The sequence below is a fragment of the Neofelis nebulosa genome, chromosome 7 (genome assembly GCF_028018385.1).
Source record: "Neofelis nebulosa isolate mNeoNeb1 chromosome 7, mNeoNeb1.pri, whole genome shotgun sequence".
NCBI classification, from domain to species: Eukaryota; Metazoa; Chordata; class Mammalia; order Carnivora; family Felidae; genus Neofelis; species Neofelis nebulosa.
In genome coordinates, this window is record NC_080788.1 from 80,073,168 (window position 1) to 80,083,167 (window position 10,000).

The 10,000-nt window shown below is 34.9% G+C and overlaps 1 long non-coding RNA gene and 1 other non-coding gene across 4 annotated transcripts in view; one reads left to right on the forward strand and one right to left on the reverse strand.

Moving 5' to 3' along the window:
- The window catches only part of LOC131517046 (uncharacterized), a 140,161-nt gene that overhangs the window by 47,226 nt on the left and 82,935 nt on the right, over positions 1–10,000 (reverse strand). The gene's annotated exons all lie outside the window — the stretch shown is intronic.
- Positions 4,298–4,404, forward strand: LOC131518329 (U6 spliceosomal RNA). The gene has a single exon (XR_009265020.1). It is a non-coding gene; the product is annotated as a U6 spliceosomal RNA (small nuclear RNA).

Here is a 10,000-nt window from a genome sequence, read left to right on the forward strand (position 1 = left end):
GGGATAGTCAACTGTGGTCATTGCATAGGGTTTATATATATAAAAAAAATATATAGCACCTTCCACAGAAACTGTAGAAGAAGAGTAAGACTGAGAAGCAGAGAAAAGGAACAATTTCTAAAAAGAGCATGCTGCTCCCAGATGAAATGGGTTTTTGGGTAGGCAAATAGTAGGCAACAAACACAAATATGCATTCCAATACAAATGAGTTCAAACAAAACAGGGATTTTATTGAAAGGATGTAATACTATCTTAAAGAACACAATGAGGACAAGATATCCAGGTATTACAGAAGACCTGGACAAGCAAAGGAAGGCCCTTAAGACACACTGTACCTACTGTTTGTCTTTTTCTTCTCTTTCTATTTTAATTACTTAATCTCTACAGGCTGTTCTGAGCATGTCCAGTCCAGGTAGTCATAAATAAATACCAGTACCTAGTATACAGCTAGGCACATCTCAGATAGCACGTCTGGGAACAGAGGGACATTTGAGAAAGTTTAAGGACTAGGGTACAATTTTCTGAGAGGAGGTATCTATTACACTCTGATATTTTAAGTAAAAATAGTATCACCACTTATTTTATTTAGTTCTAGGCCCCAGGAGAAAGTATATATTTTCATCTTCTATTATTTCCTCTTCTAAATTAACCATACCCTTGGGATAACCATTCTTAGGGAAAACATGTAACTTAGTCATATTGATCCACAGTACTACAATGATCCGTAGATCACTGAATAATACAATCTGGGTGGTCACATTCTATGAATTCTACAAGCAGGGGTTTTATAAGCTTACCAATAAAATAACAATTTCTTTTAAGCTAATTGCCTAAAGGTTTTACTTTAAGGAGAACAGTCTAACTAAGATACATTTGTCATGTATACTTAGAGAATATGATGAATTTGTGGCATGAACAGCTTGTCTCTTTGACTTAATACTGACAAACACTCAATTTGAAATTTGAAGAGGTAATGGTGGTAGTTACAAGGAAATGAAAAGCTTCAAAGCTTCACATTTTCTTGGCATGACCTCTACAACAGCATCTGTTCTTGTCTTTTTTTTTTAATTCTTGAGTAATACTAGGAAGTTGCTAGACCAGATGAACTTCCTATGACCTATTTAGTAGACCCAAACAATTAGCAAATGGTTATTCAATCACTCCTAAGAGTAGATTTATGCTAGACAAGTAGAATATCATGACCTTTTGATTTATTTTATATAACTTTTCATATACACTTCTTCTGACAATGCCTGGCACATAGTCTGTGAGAGGCGATGATGGTCTGAAGCAAGGCTTTGCATAGGATATGGAGATGATGTGCTATTTTCCATTGTCCCCAGTTCCATTCACTAGACAGTCTTCACCTCTAGACTCAGCAGGGCTAACCCTGCATCCTCTATTTTCCTGATTGTTAGGAACAATCATTACAAATGGTAAGTAAATCTTAGGTGTCAGTGTTATCATCTAAGGATGTATATAAATAAGAAGAATAGAAAGTGGAATTTTGAGGTATGCCTGTGTATAATGAATGTATGGAGGAAGAGGAGCTTATGAAGAAGACTGAGAGTTAGACTTTTAGGTGGTGAAAACACTAAGAGAAAATGGGACCAAGAGAGAGTCACAGAAAAGACAAGGAGAAGAAATATCAAGAAGAGATAGGGTGCACCTCGGTGGCTCAGTCAGTTGAGCATCTGACTTCAGTTCAGGTCATGATCTCACAGCTCGAAGGCTCCTGAGTTTGAGCCCTGCGTTGGGCTCTGTGCTGATGGCTCAGAGCCTGGATTCTGTGTGTGTCTCTCTCTTCCCCTCCCCTGCTTGTGCTCTGTCTCTCTCTCTCTCTCTCAAAAATAAATTAACATTTAAAAATTAAAACAAAAAAGAGATGCAAAAAAAAAAGGATAGATGAACAGCATCAGTAGAACAAAGGGAATACTGGAAAACATCTGTTGAATTTGTCAGGTCAGAAGTCATCAATGACATTACTGAGAGCTCTTTCAGTGGAGTGATGAGGAAAGAAATCAGAACAGAATAAATTGAAAAGAACAGGAGGTAGAAAAGTTTAGAAAATGAGTATCAACTATTCTTTTTAAAAGGATAGAACTAGTAATTCTATAAACTTAAGAATACTTTGATTAAGGGGCACCTGGGTGACCCAGTCAGTTGAGAGTCAAACTTCTGATTTCACCTCAGGTCGAGATCTCGCTGTTTGTGAGTTCAAGCCCCATATTGGGTTCTGTGCTCACTGCGTGGAGCCTGCTTGGTTCGTTCTCTCTCTCTCTCTCTCTCTCTCTCTCTCTCTCTCTCTCTCTCTCTCTCTCTTCTCTCTCTCAATGAATAAACTTAAAAAAATAATACTTTGATTAAAAAAATTCAACAGTGGGGGCACCTGGGTGGCTCAGTTGGTTAAGCATCTGCCTTCAGCTCAAGTCATGATCTCACAGTTCATGAGTTCAAGCCCCACATCAAACTCTCTGCTGTCAGTACAGAACCACTTTTGATCTTCTGTCCTCCTATCTCTCTGCCTCTGCCCCACTCACTTTCTCTCTCTAAAAAATAAGTAAATAAGCTTTAAAAGAATTCACCAATGACCTGATTTAGACTCCATGTAATTGTGGGGTGCCTGGGTGGTTTAGTCAGTAGAGCATCTGACTTCAGCTCAGGTTGATTTCACAGTTCATGGGTTTGAGCCCAGTGTTGGGCTCTGTGCTGACAGCTCAGCACCTGGAGCCTGCATCAGATTCTGTGTCTCCCTCTCTTTCTGCCCCCTCCTTCCTCTCTCTCTCTCTCTCTCTCTCTCTCTCAGAAATGAATAAACATTAAAAAAATAAAAGAAAACTCCATGTAATTGTTCCTAGGAACTCAAAAAGGCAATTGCTGTTCTTCAGGTTTTCCTTTTCCTTTTGTAATGATACTATTTACTTCTTAGTCATTTCCAATGTACCTACCTGGAAAGTCAATCCAACTTATGTATGTAATTTTTTTTCCCTTTCAACAGATCATTTACTGACATTGAAAACATTTCCTCACATCCCCAAAGTAGAAGACATATTGCATTAATAGTTTGTGTTTAGTTAATATGGATTATAGAAAAATAATCTGTCAACAGCTGGTTCTGTCATTCCATTCTTACCAAAAATATTGCTATAGATTACCAAAATTAAAGGAAATTATAGCCAGAAGTTTATATTATTCTGCCTTTGTTTTGAAACCTTAACATTCCCCTTCCAGTCTGTTTTATACTTCTTTAAAGTGCTTATACTTTCTTTAAACCCATCTTCCCAGAGTTCCTGTCTAAAGTGCTGGTAAAGAAAGAGTCGATAAACTCATTCACAGTAACAAATGATGGCAAAACCAGTCTAATGTGTTACCTCTCCCAAGATGGCTTCATATACAAGAACTGAAATCCAGTAATGAATGTCAGTATGAAAAAGTTTAATTGTATAGGAGGATGAAACATCATAGCTATCTTACCAAATTATCACAAATAGGACTTACTCTACCTGAATATAAGGCCAACAGTACATTGTATTTTAAGCTAAGAGAAACATATACCTACAGGGAATAGATTTCCATGATGGAAGGGCAAGTTCACTTTTTGTTGATATTTTAGAAATATTTCCAAAGAGATAATCACTAGGTTTTCATTTAGACATATGTGATGACACAGTTGAAGACTTCAAAGGAGTTTGTGTAGCAGGTTGACTTTTGATACTGTCACAATTCTATGTCTGTTTTTCTTATGAACATGTGAGAGCATTTCAAAGAAAATGATGGAAACTTCTAAATTAAAGGTACTTCAATGTTGATCAGGCTATAACCTAATTAACATTTTCAAGGCTTCCACTTCTTTTAGATAAATGGCAGGCCTTGACTGGCAGCCACAAGACAGCTCATGAACATGATTATGACAAAATAATGTGCCTTTGTCAGACACAGACTTTGAGTACTCTCTTGACTTAATAAAGTTAAGCACCACTTATAATCAGTACTTCACTTTGCTTTTTTCTATCATGTAGCCTGTTGGTTGTCCGGTTGTTCTAGCAGACATCTTGCATAGGTGTTCACTGGTACTCTCCCACTGTGGAGGCACTCAAATTCTCAAGCTTCTAGCTACTACCAAGTTGCACAAAATGTAGTTTGACTTCTTATAACCTAGTATTCATCATCATTACTTAATGTACCAACCCTTCATAATTCCCATTATCATTTCATTTTGACTCACATTTGTATGCACTGAACAAGATTGAAAATGTCCTCTGAGTTTCAATTTAAGTGTTAAAAATTGTCACTGAAAGTGCTTACTTCAGCAGCACACATACTAAAATTGGAACGATACAGAGAAGATTAGCATGGCCTCTGCACAAGGGTGACATGCAAATTTGTGAAGCATTCCATATGAAAATAATAATAATCACTGAAAATATGAGTCATATAAGCTAAAACCAACTAGCTTTAGTCTTGAAAAATCACATAAAGTATTTATGAAATGTATAAACCCTAGGAAATTATTTTCAAACAATGATAGGTTTGAATACAATTTAATCAATAATATCATATGTAACTTAGAAACTTTTATTGATGAAAACTTTGGTATTCTATTATTCCATTAGCAAACCATCTTTATTGAACATCTTTGAGATCTTCAAAGGTACAGAATAAGATTTAGTTTTGTGCTTTGAATTTTTTCAATCATTCTCCTCTAAAATTATTTGCATGCAATAGTTAACCATTACATACTTTAAATTGAACAGAAAGTACACTAGGTTGGACTTGGATATAATGAAAAGATTTTTATTATTTATTGATTTAAGTAATGAAGAAATACATTTGGGAAAAATTATTTCATGAAACATTACTTATAGAGTACCAGTATGAAGCCCTTGAGTTCCTCTCCTTTTTTTACTTATTTTTTTTATTCTTTCTATCCTCCTTCTATTTAATTTTTCTCTCTTGGGAAGATAGATTGTCAAAACATCAAGTAAGGTCTCCTAGGATTGCTTGTACTTCTGAAAGCTCAGTCTTCTCTGCTATATCTTTGGCTTCTTTGTGTTTTTGTGTCATCGGGACTGAAGAGATATGTGATGGTGGAATTCTAGCTCAACAGCCAAAAGAATGGTTAAATAAATTGGGTGGCATAGATATTTGAGAAGACAGGTAAGCGCTTGATGTTACACAGGCTTTTTCACGACAGGAAAACCTCACTTTGTCAACTTGACAATTAAACAACAAGATAACTCTTACGCACTTCAAAACACATTCCAAACTTGAGAATCATAGTGGAAAGGCATTGCCTTTTTTCCAGTGCTGCAGGGAAACTGTGCAGGAGTTTCTGAATGGAGGAAGAGGTACAGAGTTTGTGGGATTTTAAACATTATACAACTGATGAAGGTACCTACTAACCAGAGGAATTTAGAATGATTTTTGATTATAAGGTAATACATTTTTAGATACATGTTTGCTTATCTGCAATGCTTAGAAGAAAACGTTCCTGTTCCTCCTTGTGTTCACTATATGGCAGTTTTGAGAAGTTATCAGTGGAAGATTTTAGAATCCAAACAAATAGCTTTAAAAAATTAGAGTGGTTGGGGCACCCTGGTAGCTCAGTCAGTTAAGCATCCAACTCTAGATTTCAGCTCAGGTCATGATCTCACAGTTGTGAGATAGAGCCCCACATCAGCACAGAGCCTGCTTGAGATTCTCTCTCTCAAAATTAAAAAAAAAAAAACTTAAAAAAATTAGAGTGGTTTATTTGGTTTATAAATTCACAGAATAATACCCCACAAAGACTGAGGAATACTTATTATTTGTCAGGCTTATAATGTGGCTGACATTGAGTATGATGATTTTAATTTACGATTATAACATATATAACTGTTATGTTAATTGCGATGGCTTGGATTTCAGAAGGGAGGGTAAGTGCTCTCAGGTTTAACTCTGAAATTTTTGGGAAATGAAGATGAAGTGCATTTGAAGCGTCCCTATGTGCATATCTCTACATGACTCTAAACAACTGGAAATCCACTTGGGAGAGAGTCCATGACAGAATGAAGGCATAACTTCCAGGGCCAGGCAACTATTTACTCATATCACTGAGCCTGATAAGGAAAATAGGATATTTTCAGAGGAGGAAATACTGCTATTACCTGCCTCTGACTTAATAAGGGGTAAACCCTACATGTGATATGTCTCTAGGATCAGGCAGAGCCTTTTGGGGTTTACCTACAGTTAGATACATATCTATATCCACATCTCTATCTATCTATCTTAGAAATATAATTACACAGGGGATATTTGTTAACAACCATACTAGTATTTACCCAGGATCAAGTCTAATTTTGAAGACATCAAGCCTTTTCCACTCCTATAAACTTCATTTTCAGAACTGGGAAGGGTATTTGTGTCCATTTGTCTGTTGATCCTGACCTTCTCAAATTCTTCTCAAAGGCTTGGATACCCTTTTGACTCAAATAAAATAGGATTGGGGAGACTTTTTCCAATGCTTTATAGCATCACGGTACAAATCTAATTTAGGAACATCCATCCAAAATACAAAACTTGAAAAGGAATGACTTACATATAATTGCCTTGCTTCCACTCACCTATTTTGGTTTTATGTTTTGTTTTGTTTTGTTTTGTTTTGTTTTGTTTTAGAAAACAAATCTTCCTTCAGTAAATAACCAGTAACTTGGTATCAACCGTATAGAAGAAAAACATCCTGCTCAGTGGCCTACCCAACAATATATGCTGTTTGCCACCTACAGAGCCACATGTACTAAAATGCACTAAAATGACTGTACAGGATATAACTAAAATGAATCCATTGTGAGATTTCATACCAAATCCAGAGTGTTCTGGGGCCATTAACTGAACAGAATTAAGGAATGACTGTTGATATAGATGGCTACAGAAACAACTACTCTCCAAGCATTTGGACAACCAGCTCTAATAAATTTCTTTCTCAGTAGTCTATTCTATGGACTGGAGATAGCCATCTGAGATATCTAGAGAAATCACAAGCAATCAGACAGTTACCTTTGTATGAGGTACTACATCTTAAATACAAGATTAAAGATACAATGCTGTTATGACCTAAAATATTAAAGATGTTTTTTCAGTCGTAGTTAGTTCAAAGGATATTACTATTTCTCAATATTTCATTCATTCTTAATCACTGGCAAAATGGCCTTTCACTGGTAAATTTAGGCAACAAAACAGGGTTTTCAGTTATTATTAAAAAATGAGATTTCTCTTTAGTTACTTGTATAGTTTGGAAAATTCAACTCTATTTATATAGTAGTTACTTAAGTGATACTCATTATTCTGAATGACCTTTTCTTTGTTATAACTTCTAACCAATTTAGCAAAGCCATAAAATTCCTCAAGTTAACCTGGGAGGAAGTAACAGTTTTCTCTTCTTACTCATCCAAAATAATAATAGTAAGAAACCATTTTTCTAAACGCTATTTTATACTAACGCATGCCTGTGAACTTCCCTCCCTGACTATTTCAGAAGCTTCTCTTAAGTCATTATAGTAAGTCCATCCATGCCTCAATTCAGCACAACAATTATCTAGTGTTTACTATATTCAAAACATGAGTAAAATATGACGTTGTCTTCAAAGAGTTTATAAACTGTGTATAATTTCTGTTATCTAGCTGCATATTTTAGTTAAAGTGAGTCAGCAAACTTTGAAAAGCCTGACTTTATAATGTTATCACTAACTTGCAAGTTTAGATCAACTTTAGTTGTTACTAACCTTAATAGAAATACAGCCTATCTTTTCAAATACCATGCATCCTTATTACCACTTTTGCAGATAAAGGAAGTGAAACAATATGGGTCAAGTGAGTTGCTCCGTGATTAAGGAAGCAAAAAGTAGAACCCGTTGTCTCCTTGTATGTTTAACCAAGAGCTCAAGAGATAGTAAATTGTGAACAATTTAAATTAAATGGAAGTGTTAAAACTTATTGGAGCAATTTTGAGTCAGGTATTCTGGTTAATAAAGGATAACCAGAAGCAATTTTAGTTGTGTGCAGTATTTGTTACACTCTAAGAATGGTATAGTTTGCTTCAAACAATGATTAAAAAATAGAAATAGTATCCATCAATGGATATATTTTCTTTTTGAATTTACTGACAAAAAAAGGTGCAGATGGCACCCCAAATAAGAGACTGGCATGGACCAGTATCTTCTCTGTGAAAATGACTAATGTATTACTATGCTTCTGCCAGAACTTACATAAAGAGACTGCCAAAAATGATCATATCATTATCAGCTAGCGTTCCCAATTGTTCACTGTTTGTATCACATATGGATCCTCTGAAATGCAGAACTCCTACCTAAAGAAACCCTAATATCATTATAAAACATGAACTTTTGCATGTTTTTAAAATGTTTTAAGAAAACTGTATTTGTTCTACAATAAACAGACATATTTTCCTGGTGTCCGTTAAACAAAAAACAGTGCAAAAAATAAATGAGATTCAAGTTTCAGAAGTTATATTTGGAAAGGAAAATTAGAATACAAAGAAGATTTGATGTAGATGTCTATATAAACAAATCAGCTTTGTTCTTTTACTCCCTGTCTATTTTTAGCTATCAGCCATCTACTAAACATCTAGCACTAACCATTTGGTCACAGAGGGTCATTGATTTCTCTCAACTTGTGAGGCTTTAATATAGATTAACTGAATGTGACGGTGAAATACACCCAATTCTCATATTATATCCCATGACATTAAAATGAAAAGAAGATGAAATAAGAGGTTCATCTGGTTATTTATTACACAGTAAGCACTGCTTAGCTTCTCACTGGTGCAAAAGTTAGTTCATTTTTACATGAATATACATATTTACATCATCAAATAACAAGGAACTGGATATTGGTATTCTTCACACTCACGCACAAACACACACATACACAGACACACAACCTTTTATACTATCAACTATAAAATACTAGAAATTGAAACATAGATCATCTTTCTATGTAAAATATTTCAAGAGGAAAATGACAGTTGGGTAGAGTGTAACTTGAAAAGTAGTCTTGGGGAATGGGGAAGGGTTGAATATGTGAAGCACAGAGGAATTTTAGGGCAGGGAAAGTGTTCTTTATGATACTGTAATTGGGGCTATATGACATGGTACATTTGTCAAATCCATAAGACTTTAAAGGAAGAAGAGTGAAACTTAATAAAAGTTTTAAAAAAGACATTTAGGAAGTCAAGGGATCACAGAATGTGACAAAAAAAAAATCTAACTACATTACAAATGGATGAAATAATCTCACTAAAGGTGGTAAGGGAAAAATGCTGACCTAAATAACTGGAAATAAGTGGACTCTAACACCAAACACAAAAGAAAGTGTGCATAAATACCATATTGTAGCTCATAAAGTTGGTAAAGTTTAACAATTCTGAAACCACTGTGCATGTATGCTGGAACTGAATAAGTAAGCAAATGGGTGCTAGATGGTAAGAGCCAGGTTTCTCACTGTCGGAATGAGAAATTATAAATGAGCAAGAAAAAGCTAGAATGATTCATGTGGTAGTGTATTAGAGACATCAATTTGAATGTAATATAGATACAGATGGATATATATATATATATATATATATATATATATATATATATGTAAAATTCCTTCCCCCCTCTCTACATATATGTAGATACACATACACATACATAGATATATACAGTGAGGGGGTATATAGATATAGAGATTGATATAAATATAGATACAATATGCATGCACACACACAGGTTATTTGATATATTTTTTTCTTTGCTCTGTCAGATGAAAGGGCCTAAAAGCAAAGACACCCCAGTAGAAATGAGTATAACTAGTACTCACTTGGTTTGTACCACCATTTTCCAATGGAAAGAATCAGAGTTGCTTGAAAAACTGGTTGATTCTAGCACTGGGCAGAAAATATACAAAATGAGGCTAGAGTGTATACTAATGCCAGAAAGTAAGGAAGTGTTAACAACATACA